Source organism: Pipra filicauda, unplaced genomic scaffold (assembly GCF_003945595.2).
Source record: "Pipra filicauda isolate LSUMZ 115617 unplaced genomic scaffold, ASM394559v2 scaffold254_size1108330_pilon, whole genome shotgun sequence".
In the NCBI taxonomy this organism is placed as follows: Eukaryota; Metazoa; Chordata; class Aves; order Passeriformes; family Pipridae; genus Pipra; species Pipra filicauda.
The window spans coordinates 365,145-382,854 of record NW_024104370.1 but is presented as its reverse complement, the minus strand read 5'-3'; the positions used below and the strand labels follow the sequence as shown (position 1 = coordinate 382,854).

Below are 17,710 nucleotides of genomic sequence, written 5' to 3'. Positions count from 1 at the left end.
ACAAGATAGACACAAAGTCTTATGCAATTCCTAGCATTCCCTCTGCAGTAAGGGATCTTTTCACTCCCCTGTGACATTTAAAAAGAGTTTTCAGTCTCACTAGCTAAAATAGCGGGGCGAGGGAGAGGGGTTTAAGGGGTGAGTGGGTTGGTTGGTTGGTTGGTGATATTTTTTTTCTTGTGACACACAAATGTTTTTTCTTTCAATCTTGTGACATGTGTAGGAACAAGAGACTATGTGTTACAAACATTGCACAAACCACTTTATAGAAAAAGCAGATGCTGCAAAGATGAAGCATATATCACATTTTTGTCAGCAGCACTTAAATTTTACATTAAGTATGAACTACAAAACTGTGCTAATGTTACTGATTCTGTTGGAGTACAGCAGCCTTGTGGCTTGGGAATAAAAGAACTAAGCAGCTTATAAAAATAAATTTTCCATGAGAAAGACAACAAGCAATATATGACTGGTTATCTGGTAGCTGTCATAGGTTACTGGAGCTCAGCAGAGCCCAGTGAGTGGCAAGGACTACTGGATCACAGCATTCATTCACTCATAAACAAGATGCAAACAAAATAGAAAAGGCCTGACTTCTCTTCAGTTGGAGGTAAACAGAAATTTGTAGGGAAATCTTCTATGCTTTTAATTCTAGTTCTAATCTTTGAAGATATTTTTCAAATGAATGGATAATGCTTAATAGTCAGTTTCAAGATATATTTTTCAGCTTGTCTGATTTAGATTGGACATGCACATGTTCAAGCTGTGACGATACTAAAACATAGGTGCTTGATTTATAGCATAAAGTATAAAGTGCTGGACTGTCAGTCAGGTATTCCCAGGCCAGCTGTCTCTGCTCAGCAGCTTCACAGATTATGCACAGACTATGTCCCTTTACAGAGTTGGAAGGGACTCACAAGGATCATCAAGTCCAACTCTTAAGTGGATGGCCTGTATGAGGATCAAACCCATGGCCCTGGCATTATTGGCACCATGCTCTAAACAACTGAAGTAATCTCATGTGTTCACTTTGGCTGCACATATACTAAAATTGGAACAACACAGAGAAGATTAGCATCACTCCCGTTGCAGGATGACATGCAAATTAACTCAATCTACTATCTAATGATGCAGTGTACACAGTCATGCAAAAACTTAGAAAGGGGTCACATGATTCACATCAAGAATTAAATGTTATGGTCTGTCATGACGGAAAGAGCCAAGTGACTACATTCACTGCTAGCTGCTAAATGTATGTGTTGTAAAGGAGAGAGAACAACTAAGAACTTGAAAGTGTAATTCATTAGAAGTGAATTGCAATGAAGTCTGCTAAAGAATATTTATGTTCAAAAAATCTTCACTTGAAAAAATATCTTGTTGTTGAGAAAAAGAAGTTAGGGTTTTTTTCTGTATTATATATAGTTCATAATCACACAATGTATCTAAGCACTTCATCTATTCAGTATTTCAGGTCTGAAACGACCATAAAGATATTTTTATCTATGTTCTACAATATAATGTAAGTTAAATCTAAAATATTTTACTATTCTTTCTGTATATAATGTATGTATTATACATAATATATATATTCTTTCTATTATAATTTGACAATGTTAAAATTGCTCTTGACAAAGTCAACACCCTGAAAACTGGCACTGAAAATGAAAGGATTTTACTAGTATTTGCTGATTTCAAGTCCATACACATAACAGATTCTTGTTACCTTTTCCTACAATACTTAGTCATGACCTGCTATACAATCCACCAATTAAGTTGAAATTATGTTGAGCTTTTATATTTTATTTTATATATAATATAATGATTTGGTTAATTACTGTTGCTTTTTGCAGAAGCAACTTTATGTATATCTTTGATTGAAATAAATATGAGAAATGGATAGTTTTAAAAGAACATTTTAACATTATTATTCAATGTACATTAAATTTGAGCTGTTTATAATCAATATTAAATTCCACATGTAACTGGAAATGTGACTTTAAGAGACTAGGTTGATAAGCAAAAGGAGTAAAGGGCTATCTGTGGTTATATAAAAATTTTAAAATGCAAGCTTCTAGTGAAAAAACAGCGAAACTGAACTAGCTCTTTCAATAGCATCTCACAATTTAGTAAACACCACATTGGAAGTAACTTAATTTTTCTTGTCAAATATCTCACAACACTAATTACATAATTACATCCCTAAGAAGATGCCTTACATCCTAGCTTGCAAAATTTTTCTACTTATGTAGCTCATTTACAGTATTAAGATACAAAAATTGTTATTATTATTAACAAAATTTTAAGGTTAAAAAGTGACTGCTTACTATCTCAAGTAATCTTTCAGCTTTTTAGCATTACTTATTGAAAACTACCTGTATTCTTGAGCCTGTCTAAAAATTCAGGGGTACATTATGGGTTAACCTTGACTCAGAAACAGCTGTAAACTTACTGCATGTAGCATTTAGATACAAGCTCTTTACCTTTACATGTATTCCAGGTTTCACTACCTTTTCATAGTTTTCTTAATAATGTGATAATATTAAAACTATTCTGGAAAACAGTATAAAAGCTAAGTTTTCCTTTGTAATTTTACATTGTAATGGAAAACATTTAATTGTCCTTATTTTTCAGGACCAGATATGCCTTTGCCTGATTCATGAATGTTTAACAATTTCTCACTTGGATATATATTCATTTTATCAACACTTTTTATTATGAATAATAAATATTCTTTATTATACGTTAGCTCTTATGAAATAGCTAAACTATCTGCTTGAATTTTTCTGCAACCTAAAATGTTATTTTTTTATCCTGTGGACCACTTTACTTCTAGAAGGAATGATATTAATAATAAAAATAAAATATTTTTTTAAATCCTTCCTTTATAGGACAGGTAGCTATAGAGTAGGCAGTCTGTTACATAATCAGAATAATTAAATTATAGTTACCATCTATAAATCATTATATGGAATTGCATATGTTCTGTCTTTGCCAGAATAAAAATATTAATGTAAATTTATGAAACCTGTCTTGTGAAGGGAGTAAAATTAAGATTCTAAGGAATGGACAACCAAAGCTGACACACAGAGTTGCTATAACCTTTGAAACTATGCCTTTAAAGTATCCCAGTGATGACCACTTTAAACAAAAATGTGAAAAATATTGTATCTCTCTAATTTATTAGATTCAAGTATTACACTTAAGTAGCTAGACTGGTTTACAGGAGTCATATGACATAAAAGAAAAAGACATTAATTGCAAAATCAAATGGTTATCTCCTTCAACTGGAAATTAGCATCTACCATAATTGCACATCACTGAATAATGTAGAAATTCTTTGGTTTTAGTTCAAGTAGTCCCATGGAATGTTTAGGCATTATTATAAGTGAGTAGATATATTTTATTATACTTATTACAATGGTGATTCCAGTGGCAGGAAAGACATAATCAGTTACAGCACATCTGTTTCTCCAAAAGGCTTCTATTTTTATTCTTTTCAATAATACGAGAAGCAAAGGTCTGTTTTGGGGGGTGTTTTGTTTCTTTCCTTTAACAGCCTAGTTAGGCATGGGAAGGGTCTGTATGTGTGTATCCTTGTATACATATAATTGCAGGTATTAGTGCAACTCATTTTAGTCTCAATCCTTTGACAAAGACAGAAAGCAGACACATAGCAACGCCCCTCCAGAGATACTCTAAGAATGTCTATGTTTATGCCAACCCTTCAAGAATTATTTTATTTCAATAATTTACTCAACATATGTTATGTTTAAAAGGTGGAAAAGCATTAAAATAAGTACATTAAATATGCATTGAAGCATCAAAGTATTTTGATCATAATTCACTCCTTATGCTTTGCTGACTCAGCATTTTCTAAGTAGGTTAAAGTAGACAGAATATGCAGAATGAAAGACCACTTGCTTCTCATACCTTCATTAAATAGAATGATGTTCCAGCAATACCTCATGAAATAAAACCTTTGCTCATGCACCAAGAGAAACAGCCATACAAGTCTAATTATTTGTACCTTATGGAAATCTCTCAATGGCACTCTCATCACAGGGAACCTAAAGCTGTGTGCGAGTATTAGAGTAAAACCATGTATTTCTCAGTAAGTAGTTTTCTTCAATAATACCATGTTTATCATAAATCTACATTATTAAAATAATTCAGTTCATTCTCCACTATGAAATAGAAGGCCTTTTGTTACTTAAATAAATGTGTTGCTTTATAGCACAGAAATATTTCTCTAAAGATGTTTTCTAATGTTCCAGTTTCTGTAGGTTTTATGACTTAAGCCCCAACCGCCTGTAATGCAGATGAGAACAAAGAAAAACCATGTATTTCACACCACTAGTACTTGCTCTTTTCTGTAGATTCAGAAATGTCACCTATTACGAAGACTTGTATTCTACACAGTTCTGATGTCAAACATCAAGAAATACACATACTTTTTCTATAGCTTAGGAATTTTACAAAATTCTAGGAGTTTTCTGCACTTTATTTTTCAATATAGGTAAATCTATATTATAACTATCAAAATTAAAAAGTTGTAAAACTTTTGCTTATTAATACTCCAGGTTTGAGATGAAAAGAACAAAGTCTTCACTTTATCCATTAATATGAATGAGAGAATACGTAGTGGGAAGATGTTTGCTAAGGCTAGATTTGTCCCATTTTTCAATTTTATTAAATAAAAGGTACATAAATTCATATATTTAATAAACATAAGTCAAAGGTTTTATATATTAATAAGACTGTCTTCTAAATCTCATCCTATAGACAGATCAAAATCATCCGACTCTGTAAGACTGACTGAGAAAATCCAGACTAAGGTTTCTTCTACCAGGACTACCTTACTACTGTCCCATTATTCCCTCTGCAGCTCTGTTTTTCATAGAAATGTCCTGTACATATAAATTTCATCTAAAAGTACTGTGCAACTCATTACTGCATGTACAGTCTAAGCAAATCCTCAAATGCTGAAATTATTGTACAGGTGTGCTCATTTGGGCTGGGGTAAAATTAATTTTCTTCACAGTGGCTGGTACGGGGCTGTGATTTTAGTTTGAACGCAGTGATGATAAAAGAGATGTTTTTGTTATTGCTGAGCAGTGCTTACATAGAGTCAAGGCTTTTTCAGCTTTTTGTACTGCTAGGCTGACAAGGAAGTTGGGGATGGATGGGAGACTGGGAGGAAACACAGATGGGACAGGTGACCCAAACTGACCAAATAGATATTCCGTACAATATGACATCATGCTCAGTATATAAATTGAGCGGGAGAAGTATTAAGTATGTCCTATTACTGTAAGACTTTTGTCCCCTGTTATAACATGCTGCTCCACACCTCCAATCTATGCAAAATGTAGGTAAGTGTATTGGCAGCATAATCTAAAGTCTTGCTTGAAGTGAGCATATGCCATCAGACTCCAGTGAAAATTCCTGTGGTGGAAAATACAAAACTGTGACTTACAATTACTACAATTTCATGGGAGGAGTCACTGCACTTATGCAAGCTATGAATAGGTCTTACTTTTACTGTCCAATCCACGAGAATTGGGATGAATTAAAGAAAATTGATGCAGTGACACATTCATCCCAGTGAAGAACATTGCCTGCTGTTCTATGTGAAGACTGTGTGCGTCTTGACAGGTATCATTTAGCAGCATGTAATTTATGTGCTTGAAGTATGCAGTATGCAGAAGTATACAATATGTCCATGCATACATGACATTTTAATTTATCCCGTATTCTATTCTCATAAATGTGACTCTTTTTATGAAATCTATTTTTTGTTCAGTATCTCTTGTGGAATCATTCTGACTGGATTTCCCATTTATTTCAGCTTTGTCATAATTTTAAACAAAAGAAGTCCTCCAATGCAAAACAAACAAAATGCTATGTTTTGTCATCTAATCTTTATTTGTGTGGTGAAAAGTTTCTGTTAAAACAGTACTGATGTAATCTGCATGCATTAACGCTCTTCACAAGTCTGATATGCAGAGTATAATTAGAATGCAATTAATGGTTGTTACTAGAAGATGAAAATACTTAGTTCACTATTATTGTTGAATCTGATATCAAAAATGGTAATGGCACACAACTAATCAAAAAATAAAAACATGTAAATAGCAGGACTTGCCTCGAATAAATAATTTGGAGGTTTCTCTTTGTATCTACCAAATAAATGCTTAATAAAATAAATTATTTCCTTAGTAGAGAAAGATTCTTTAGGGAAATATGAAGAATAAATATTTACTTAAAATATAAGCTGAAACATGATATGGATGCCCATATTGATCTTATGCAACCAGTTCAATAGTTGTATGAGAAAATAATGTACACAACATACCTAATTTATTTTTACAGATAAACATTGACACTCAGATTGGAAAACAGTTAATGACATAGATAATAAGTGAAAGATAAACACTTTAACTTGCAAAAAGGCACTGCTTCTTTAGTAGCCTTACTTGCAGTGAAGAAGCATAGAGTGAGAGAGATTTCAATTTAATTTACCATGGCATGAAGCAGAATAAATCTACTAAAGTCAGCATGGAATACTACTGTAAAACAACATCAAGTCAAGTGAGGACAGTAAAACTAAGGCTGTGGAAGAAAAGCACTCAACAAAGGGATTAAATAGAACTCATCCTTATATTTTTTTAAGTACATAATACATTTTTGTAATTACATACATGAAAGTTGAGACAATTTTGAGCACTTTTCATCTGCTTAGTGTACTATTTTTTAAGCTTTAGTCTTCTTCATTTTATATTGTTTTAGCTCTGCCTATAATTTTTTGGAAAAAAAATCCAAGATTTTCAGTTCCTTCAATGTTCTAGTTTTTGAACATTATTTTACTATTAAAACATATTTAAATTTCAAACATTTATAATTTTCATTTTCTTTTTACAGATGTAAATGTTGCTTTGTCTTTCACTGCATTGATTGCTTCTTTGAAAAGAGTAGGAAACGAATTTATTAAATAGACACAGAAGGTGCGAGTGCTTCGATGAAATGAGAAAGAAGGTGGAATTCTTCTGATGCAGGAAAAAACTTCTCTACATTACTCTATATGGTAAGTAGAAGAAGCTTATGTCTCCAGCAATGCCTTTGAAAATAAGGGTGAGTATGGTCAAGCAGCACAGGCCTGCTCTCCAACGACTGCAGATAATGGCACCATGAAATGCATCCATAGGTACATCACAGTAACATTTTTTATCATTTACATGGGGTAGCAAGATGAAAAATTCCTTATTCTTGCTATCCTTCTTATCCATGTGAGAACTAGAGACGTTGTGTCCCTTAAAAAAATAAGGAAGCTATTAACAGCCTCCTGAGAATTTATAGTATTCATTATTAAAACCTGAATCTTAACACCTTAAAATATACTTCATAAGAAAAGAGGCTGAAGGGTATTTTGGATATCTTTCTTCCAGATTTGGGAAAAAATCTGAAACAGTGCTGCAGTAAAACAGCTCTAGGATAATGAGAAGTTGGAGAGAGATAGATGAAGAAAGTATACCTTTCAGAGATTGGAAGCAGAAGCTTCTTGTCAGGGGAAGCAACCTAAAGGAGCAACAAGGTCATTAGTATAGTACCAAAACAGTATTAAAGATAGAGTCTGTTCAGCTTAGATCTCATGACTTGAAAAAAGGACTCTTCAAAGTAGTGAGAAAGTCTTCCAATGATGGAAAATGGATGATATCACAAGAAGAGACTGGTAACATCCAACTCAGAAAGAACAAGAACTGAGCATATAAAAGAACATATTTTGATGGAAAGAATATGATATATGGGCATTTCCTGTAAGTTTTCACACAGAGTTAGAAAAATAGCCTAAAATATTTTCTCTGCAAAAAATATTTTAATTCAAATTTCTTTTGTATGAATAGGTCTCCTGATTATTTTCCTGTTAACCTAGGAGATGGAAAAGAAATTCCTTAAATTTATCCTAATCTGTTTGAACTCTCTCATATAGTTCTGCCTTAGAAAATCAGAAAAGAAAGAAAAACTTCTGTTTGTTAACTCATTTCTCTTTTTTATTTTAGTAGTGTCTGGTGCTGGCTGCACCAGCTTCATTTTCGCCACACTGCTCTGACAGACTGTAGCTGAAAAGTAATTTATTTTCAAGTTAATCAATAGGAAAGAAAGAGTGAAGAAAAATATATCCTTATTTAAAAAATTTCTGTAGAGTGCAGGTCTGGGCACATTGCACAGTTGGACATCTCAGACACTGACATCAATTTCATCTTGTTGAGAGCTTTGCAATTTTATTTTCAGTTAACAAATAAACATGAGCAAAAGAAGCACACCTACACTCTTTGAAATGTCCTATATGACAGGACTAACTTCACTGAAACCCACTAAATCACGCATCGAGTCACTACACTTCAAAAAGATACTGGGCCAAACAAAACCCAACAGCTAGATTTCCTAGCTCTTTCATCTATTTGTTATGAGTCTTGAGATACCTCCCAGTAGTCTGATACAATAGCTTAATAGTCTGCAGTAAAACTAGTCTCTGAAATCACTTGCCACATTTACTGGAGATGGTCCTGGTCCTTGATAATGTGAATGTCCTCTGTCCCATAAAGCTAACTTTATCAATAGATTCACTTCTAGTTCAGTGATGCTGTGCTAAATTGGTTTGAAAAAACATAAAAATAATCTTTACCATTCAAGAACAGTCTGAGGACTAGAGTTTTGATAACTATTAGTCTAAAAAAGCTGTGTCACATGATTGAAAGACAACACTGAATAAACTGCAGGTTATGCCCTTTCTTTCTACCAGGAATATGCAGTAGACAAAATTATCCAGCCAAGAAAAGAGAGGAATAATCTTTTCCTTCAATCTCCTGGATGCATTCTTTTGTGTATAGCCCAGGGTTGGTCCCGAGGTCTCTTCCTGCAGAGCAGCTCCCAACCAGACAGGCTCTAGCCTATGTCCTCGCACAGTGCTTCCTGCACAGGGACAGCACTTGGTGGTTCTCCTTGAAGAATTTCATTAGGTTTTCTCTGACATTTCTACGTCCCTGTGGATAGCATCACTGCCTTCAGGACAGTGATGCTTCAATTTGTTTTAATCTGCAAACTTGGTGAACTTGCCCTCTGTAACCTCCTCTAGGCCATTGATGAAGACACTGAAAGGGAAAGGTCCCAGTGTAGACCCCTGTAGTACGCTACTTGTCAAAGACATTGCATATGACCCATTAACCACTAGCCTCTGGGCCCAATTATCCACCCAATTTTTTACTCACCTAGTTTTCTAGTCCTCCAGACTGCAACAGCTCTGCTAAAGACAACATAAATCTCAGAAGGCAATGGTCACACATGATTTACCCTTAGTAAATCCATGCTGACTGTTCTCAGTCAGTTTTCTCTTCTACATGTGCCCTGAAAAGACTTCCAAGAGGACTTGCTCCGTGATTTTCCCAAGAGCTGAAGTGAGGCTGACAGCTTACAGATCCCCAGATCATTCTTTTGGTCTTTTTTTTAATGTGTGGGCAACATTTGCCTTCCTCAATACATTAAAGAGATCCCAGATCTCCACAGCCTCTCAAAGATTATAGATAACAATCTGGCCAGCACACTAGTTAGTTCTCTCAGCAGCCGTGCATACAGATTTACCTACCCTAAGTTGCCTATGGAAGCTAAGCATGGACTAGAAATAAAACAGCAATTGAACAGCAGCAGATTGAATGGATAGAAGAGCAACAGAACATTAATACTACACAGAATTATATTATCAAGCCCATTAGAATTGCATGGCATATAATTGAATAATTTTCACATTTGTCAGAAGAATCCTAGAAAAACTCAATGGGAAAATTATAGCAACATGAGTCACACTTCTATTTCACAATAACAAATCAGGTAAGAAGGTATGTTTGACATTTGCTGCCTTCTAATTTCAGAACAAACTGCCAGAGGCATAAAAAAAACTGAACTAAAAATTAAACTTTCCTTCAGTCACAGGGGTATTACCCAATTAAACTACTCACTGGTATAGAAATAATCCTATGTGCTTGAAAAAGCAAATGTTCTTAGACAGTAGTAACATATGGCTTATCCAAATACTACCAAAAGGCGTGAAAGAGATCATAGAATCATAGAATGTCTTGAGTTGGAAGTAAGCTGAAAAGATCATCTAGTTCCAACACTCCTGCCATGGGCAGGGACACCTTTCACTAGGCCAGGTTGCCCAATGACCCATCCAAACTGGCCTTGAACAATTCCAGGAATGGGGCATCCACAACAGCTCTGGGCAATCTCTTGCGGTGCCTCAACACCTTCACAGTGAAGAGTTTCTTCTTAATATCTAACCTAAACCTACTCTCTTTTGGTTTGACATGTCCTGTCACTACATGCCCTTGTCTAAGGTCCTTTTCCATGATCTTCCTAGGCACAGAGGTGAGGCTGACAAGTTGGTAGTTCCTTTCTGCCCTTTTTAAAGATGAATACAAAGTTTCCTTTTTTCCAGTCACCTGGGACTTCACCTGGCTGCCACGCCTTTTCAGGTATCATGGACACTGGCTTGGCAACTACATCAACCAATTCCCTCAGGACTCCGAGATGCATCTCATCAGGTTCCATCCACTTGAGAAATGTAGGAAGAGAGGTTGTCATTGAAGACTGAGGGAAAAAAATTGGGTAACTCAGCCATGTGATTTTAGATATCACAATATATGTAACACTAACTGTTAAAGGGGTTTTTTTAATCTCTTTTTCTTTTTTCCTTTTTCCTTTTCTTTAACTATAGAAAGAAACCACAGGACAATTACCGAACCATGATCATGCTGAATAATCATCATAGGTTAACTGACTGCTGAATGACATACCTTTTAAAGAAGAGAGAGAAAAGCGCGCACTACTAAACTAAGCTACTTCCTTTCCAAGTCTTTTGCTAGTACGTGACTGTATCTGCTTTCTTGCTAAGACAAAGCTGCAGAGAACATACCCAAAGTTTTAGTCCTGACATGATAGCGTTCATAATTTTTCGCTGACTCTTGTAAATACAAAGTACCAGCAGTGCTTCAGCAAATTTACATTGGAGTTACACTTAGTCAGCTTAGAATTTGGCTCCAGACCTGCATTACTGACTTAGATCTCATTAGATCAATGAATCAATAAGCTTGATGGGGTCATCTAAGTGGTCATCTTTTCTGACGGAAAAACTTATCTAGCTGGAAGGTAGAAGAGCAGTAGTCCCTACCTCAGAGATACAAATGAAGGAGACGCTCCAAGACAGTGCACAGCTTGGAGATAAGACACTTAGCTGGGTACAGAACTAGATCACAGAGTGACATCATCATGTAAGTCTTATCAGCCATGTGGCCACATTTCATTTCTTTACACAGGCAAGGATTTATCCAGCAGATTATTTTTCTGTGTAGCTTCACCATCAATCATGTGATTTAACAGCAGTTACATTGGACCTACATTTCCAGCATCACACAAACCACTGTAATCACTACATGTGAATAGTGCCTTAAAACATATGTTCAGTGTATCACAGCTTCTTTGTGCTGGACTAAGCAAAGCTGTTGCAAAGGTTTAGTACTCTATGCAGCTTCCTTCATTTTAAAAAAATAAAAATCTTGGGACCAATTTTTCAGAGGAAAACATCACACCTCTTGTCATAGGCATAAAAGAATTCGTAAGCATGCTAAGAAATTATGCACCACATGCATTCTCTGAGTGTTACATCTAGAAGTTCCCCTGTGGCTTTCTGGTCCTCTGCCAAACCTTCTCTCATTTCAGGGATGTCTAATACAGTGCAATAGGCAATGTTCTAAGCTTTGGGACTATGGAGTATATGTTTGATACACCATACTACCCCAAGAGGAATTAATTCAATTTGCCTTCATTTGATTCTAATCACACATTCATCTGTTAGTTGCGGCACTGAATACCTGCAGCTCACAGTTTTAATTAACAGCACTGTTATAGCTGCAACTGGGGGAATATCAAAAGTGCATTCACAATTCAGTTGAACTTTATACCCTTTTTTAATTTTATGGAGTACACTATTCCTCTCGATTTTTATAGTACAAGAATGGGATTCTATGTTTGCACCTTTACCTACAACAGATATATAACATATACCGAATAAGAATATAGCTTACGAAGTTTAACAAGGGCAAGTGCCAGATTCTGCACCTGGGATGGGGCAACACTGGTTGTATGTACAGACTGGGGAATGAAATGCTGGAAAGCAGTGCCACGGAAAGGGTCATGGGGGTCCTGGTTGACAGCAAGTTGAATATGAGTCAGCAGTGCCCTGGCAGCCAGGAGGGTCAACAGTGTCCTGGGGAGCATCAGGCAAAGCATCACCAGACAGTTAAGGGAGGTGATTGTCTCACTCTGCTCTACAGTGGTGTGGCCTCACCTTGAATATTGTGTGCAGTTTTGGGGGCCATGATATAAGAAAGATATTAAGCTCTTAGAAAGTGTTCAAAGGAGGGCAACAAAGGGAAGAGCCTTGAGGGGAAGCTGTATGAGGAGCAGTTGAGGTCACTTGGTTTGTTCAGCTTGGAGAAGAGGAGATGGATCTACTGCTCTGCTGATCTCTTCACTCTCATGACCAGCGACAGGACTCAAGAAAATGGCAGGAAAATGGGTTGGAGGAGGTTTAAGTTAGATATCAGGAAAAGGTTTTTCATCCAGAGGGTGGTTGAGCACTGAAACAGGCTCCCCAGAGCAGTAGTCACAGCACCAAGCCTGACAGAGTTCAAGAAGTGTTTGAACAAGGTTCTCGGGCACATGATATGATTCTTGGGGTGTCCTGCGCAGGCCCAGGAGTTGGACTTGATGATCCTGATGGGTCCCTTCCAACTCAGCATATTCTATGTTTCTATGAACTTTAGCAAAACAAGATACACAAAGTAAACCTGAAGTTTTAGATATGCCACAATACAAACTTAGTTGTAAAATTAAGTTGAATATGACACAAAAAAATAACTTCAATCATTCCGGAAACTTCTGTGTTTCCTCAGAAGTCTACCGCTTCTGAACTAATCCTTATTCTTCCTTTTAAGTCTGTCCTTCAACTACTCTCCTCAAATCCTATAGCAAAGAATATCTCTGGAAAAAGTCAGAGCAAACGACAGGAGCTCAGAAGAACATTCTCTTACAAAGGAGGAAAAGAACAAATTGTTCCACTTCTATTCTACCCAGAAAATGAATGTTCCTTTGTTACATAACTGAAATAATAATCTCAGTCATGAAATATAATGTGCATTCATAATAAAAAACTTATTCTTGAAAATGTGAAGTTTTTATTTGCAATGTAATCAACTATGGGTGATTACATCTCAGGAACAAATATTACTGCTTGCATATTTTATGTATAACTATCTGTTGCCATGGATTGTGAGTGTTTTTTCAGAATAATTTTTTTGATTAATGAAGAAAAAAGCTTAAAAGTTGTTGCTTTTAAATGGATGATGTAATACTACTCCAGGCAAAATATTCTATTGTGATACTCCAATGAAAACAGTAAGATCGCTTCTGACCTCTGAACAAGCAACCAGTAATGTTTTTTAAGGCAGAAAGATAAGAAAATTACCAAGCAGTCTGGCAAATAAACTAGTGAAAAAAAAATATTAGAGATTGAGGTCAGAAAGTCATTTTTGTGGTATCATAAACACATCTAGTTTCAGTCTTTCAACTGCACTGAGTTATTCAACTACATTTTCCCCCAAGGCAAGAAAGGGCATCCATGAAAATTCCATGTGGATTCTTGGTCAAATGCAACACTGCCAAAAATTTAGTGCCTCTGACTGCAGTTATGGAGCAGTCACATTTGCTGAGGCTTCAGGTTGGCTATCTTAAAATGTAGAGACCCAGGTGTAACTGGCATTTAGTGCAGAGAACTGCACTGCACTTTTGCAGTCCCGTCACAGTTTCCTGGTCATTGAGACTCCCTGGAAGAGAACTAGAGTTTGGAGTTGGGAAGTCCCGATGAAGTAGTTCTGACACCAGGTCCCAGAGGTCTTAAACAGCATTGCACTGAAACATGACTCTTCTAACACAACTGCTGATATTAAAGTATACTACACCTTAATCGACAAAAACCGCTTCTTCATGGTTAACTTGAGTGGTGACCCCTTTAAGAAAATTACTTTTGCAATTTTGTATTGAATGTGGAGGCAGTCCAGTTCCACCAAATGGGCTATGGCTGGAAGAATTTTTGATTTATCCTTACATGGCATATCCAAAATTCCACAGAAAGATTGTATCAGAGAAAGAAATTGCACCAATGCTTAGCACCAACGAAATTTTCCTCTCTAAAGGGGAGAGGGAGGAAAAAACAATCTTTTTGCACCTTTTTCACATACATTTCTTCAAAGGCTTTTTAGGAAGAGAATGAACTCAAAAACATATGCTTCACTACAACTTCATCATCTTAACAGATCAAAATTGTCTAATTTGTGTCTAGTGTATAAACACTGAAGTGTTTAAATATTAAAAGGCATACTTTGCAGTGCTGATTAAAATTCTATATTATCCACAATTAAAGTGCTATTTCAGCTTTTCCATGTTCTGATAAAAATTGTTGTGAAAAAAATTCATTAAAGGAGATATGGTGAATACATCCTAGATATAGTTCTTCATGTTGTTTCATTAGAAAATACTGATCTTCTCTGCTTCTCTCTGTTGCTGTGCTGTCCCTCTCCCTATCAATGAGTTTAAGGTGTCTTAAGACTGATGCAAGCACTGATGGGGCAATGTTAAGAATTCAGAGGACACTAGGAAATGAAAAGATTCATGAAATTATATTCTGCTGCCATAAAGGCATAATTTAGGGAAACAATAGTATTTCTGCTATTTTACATAGCAGAAATTTACATAGTATTTCTGTTGTTTTACATCCTATGAAAAGGGAAGACTAGCTCCCTGTTGTTCTGCTCAACACTACACCTTAATGTGTGAGTCAGCTCTTGGATTTCTCATGCTCTTTCATTGTCTTACACCATTAAAAAAAAAAACAAACGAACAAAAGCAATTTTCTCCTAACATCTTTATCTCAATCTCTTCTATGCAGAAGATAAACACAGTAACAATCAAATTCTACATATTTGAAATAGAATCATAGAATCATAAAATTGTAGAATATGCTGAGTTTGAAGGGAACCATCAGGATCATCAACCCTAACTCCTGGTCCTGCACAGAACCACCCCAAGAATTATACCATCTGTCTGAGAGCATTGTTCAAACACTTCTTGAGCTCCGGTAGTCTTAGTGCTGTGAGCATTTCCCTGTGGAGCCTGTTTCAGTGCTCAACCACACCCTGAGTGAAAAACGTTTTCCTGATACCTAACCTAAACCTCCCCCAACTCAGCTTCATGCCATTAGTGGTCACAAGAGTGAAGAGATCAGTGCTTGCCCCTCTGCTTTACCTCACAAGGATTTTGTAGACTGCAATGAAGTCTCCCCTCAGTCTCCTCCAGGCTGAACAGACCAAGTGACCTCAGCTGCTCCTCATAAAGCAACCCCTCCAGACCCTTTGGTTTGTGTTAAACCTATTGCCTGTGATATAGTCATGTTTTAAAAAATGATGCATTTCTACTTTTAATAATTTGGGGTGGATTTGGTTTTACTGTTTTGCTGTATCAATTATATTTTTTTCAGAAAAGTATGAGTGAAAAGGCAAAATCAGTTACCATATTATACACTTAGTACTCTGTAAAGTTTGGGAAGGCAGATTCTATTCATTTAAAGCTTCCTCAGTTAAATGAAAAAAAAAATCAATTCACAAAAGATAGTCCTGTGAACACAAAAGAAACCATCATAAGCTTTTCTTTATCTTCTGACTTAGATTTCGACTAAATAATTCAAAAATCTCTGTATTTGAGGTTTACTTTAAGAGGGATTCTTTTATATAATGTTACCATTTGCTTAATCTGCAGCTTTTAAATATGATCTTACATTTTTCTTGTTTTATATGCAATGAGTCAGAAAGATTATTTTTTTTCTAAAGGTGTCAGTCCAGAATAGTGTTGACCTATCCCTGACTGTTGGAAGTGATCTCACTCATGTGTCTGTGTGCTGAAACAGAAAGACAAGCTCATAGGAAAAGCTGCTTGCTATATGTAAAAATTATATGGCTGCTGTTGAGCATCAAAATCTTGTAAAACAACATGAATCCAAAAATTACGTTAAAATGATCTGTGGGCGCCTCTGTCAACCTGTAGTTGCCACCATGGTTCCTAGTACTCATGCTTTTGGCAAAGCATACATCTCTTCTGAAGCCTTCAGGCGTCTCTGTTTCTTTATCCTCATGCTCATGTAGGTGGTAGAAATGGTTTATAATAGGAAGGATTTATCTATAGGAGAAGGTATTTCAGAAACTTAGCTGGATGGGACAGAAATCATGAGAATCTACTGGCACTTAAAACCTGGCAGGAAAAACAAGAAGAGAACAGCAGTGCCGGAGGAAGACTAGGAGGTTACTGTCAGACAACGGATTATTATATTAATTATTGCGTTGAAACAATTCAAATGTCTGTGCTGGGGGGGAAGGAAAAATAGAATCTCATGGAGGTAATGCCTTATCCTACATGCCAGACCCTGCAAGACTCCTGGGGTAGCCCTGGAGCAGCTGTCAGTCAGTCATTGGACAATAGGAACATGCTTTTATCCCTGCCCCTTGGAGTCTGCTCCAGCCCTGGAGTGCTTCAACACACTACACCCCCTGGAACCCCTAACCCAGCCTTAGATTGGCTGGCACACTGAGAGCACCACCCCTCACCCTGCTCTGGAGTCTGAGTGGTTAGTGGGTTTGAAGTCCTGCCTGGGGTGGGTGGCCATAGGGGGCCAGAGCACATAAATTCAACAGAACATGGTCCCCACCGTTGCTCAAGAGCTACCACCTGGCCAAGTGAAGCTGGACTTGCAATGGAGTCTCCAGTGGTAGCTATTTTTCTCTTATTCTTCCGTCTTTCTTTACTCCTTCTTCCCTTAATCTTTTTTCTTAATATTTTGTGTAATTTGGGGCTGAATGGGTTAGATTTTGTTAAGTTCTGTGGGTTAGCATGTGCTAAGTTGATGCTTTGTGGAATGCTTTGGTTTGGCTACAAATTAGCCTTTAACTTTTATCAAGTGATATGAAACGGCTTTGATATCTTCATATTGTTGCTTCAAGTGCCTGATGTGAGCTCACTGATGTTATACTGAAGAAACTGTGACTATCATTGATATGATCTTAAACTAAATAGCAGCATCTGACCCCAATATTTTCTGTAGCTGAACAGCAGCTAGATCAATAGATCAAATATTCAAAACAAGTGACTGTTGCTGCTAGAGAAAAAGGTTACAGGTGGCTCACAGGACAATTGAAAAGACCATTGGAGGTGTGAAGCAGCAACTTAAACCTTACTTTTCTACTAATATTTAGTATATTATGTAACATAATAAATATATTTAAAAATAGATCAAGAGAGACAGTAAGATACATAACAGTAACTTAGCAAACTGTGTAACAACTGCAGGTAGCATATTTTCAATTTAACTTCATAGTAGGATAGTAGGAAGTAAGTGAATTCCAGACTGGTTGAAACATCTATTAGCAATAAAAACTATATAGTATTTACTGTAATATATAGGACAAATAATAAAATATTATACATTATTTGATAACACTAAATTAATTACAATAATTTTATATTAATGACAACTGCACACAATACTCAAGGTGAG

At 36.1% G+C, this 17,710-nt stretch overlaps 1 non-coding gene across 1 annotated transcript; it reads left to right on the top strand.

The window, feature by feature from the left end:
- The first annotated feature begins 1,023 nt into the window (after positions 1–1,023).
- Positions 1,024–1,128, top strand: LOC113995368. The gene has a single exon (XR_003543376.2). It is a non-coding gene; the product is annotated as a U6 spliceosomal RNA (small nuclear RNA).
- Positions 1,129–17,710: the final 16,582 nt, after the last annotated feature.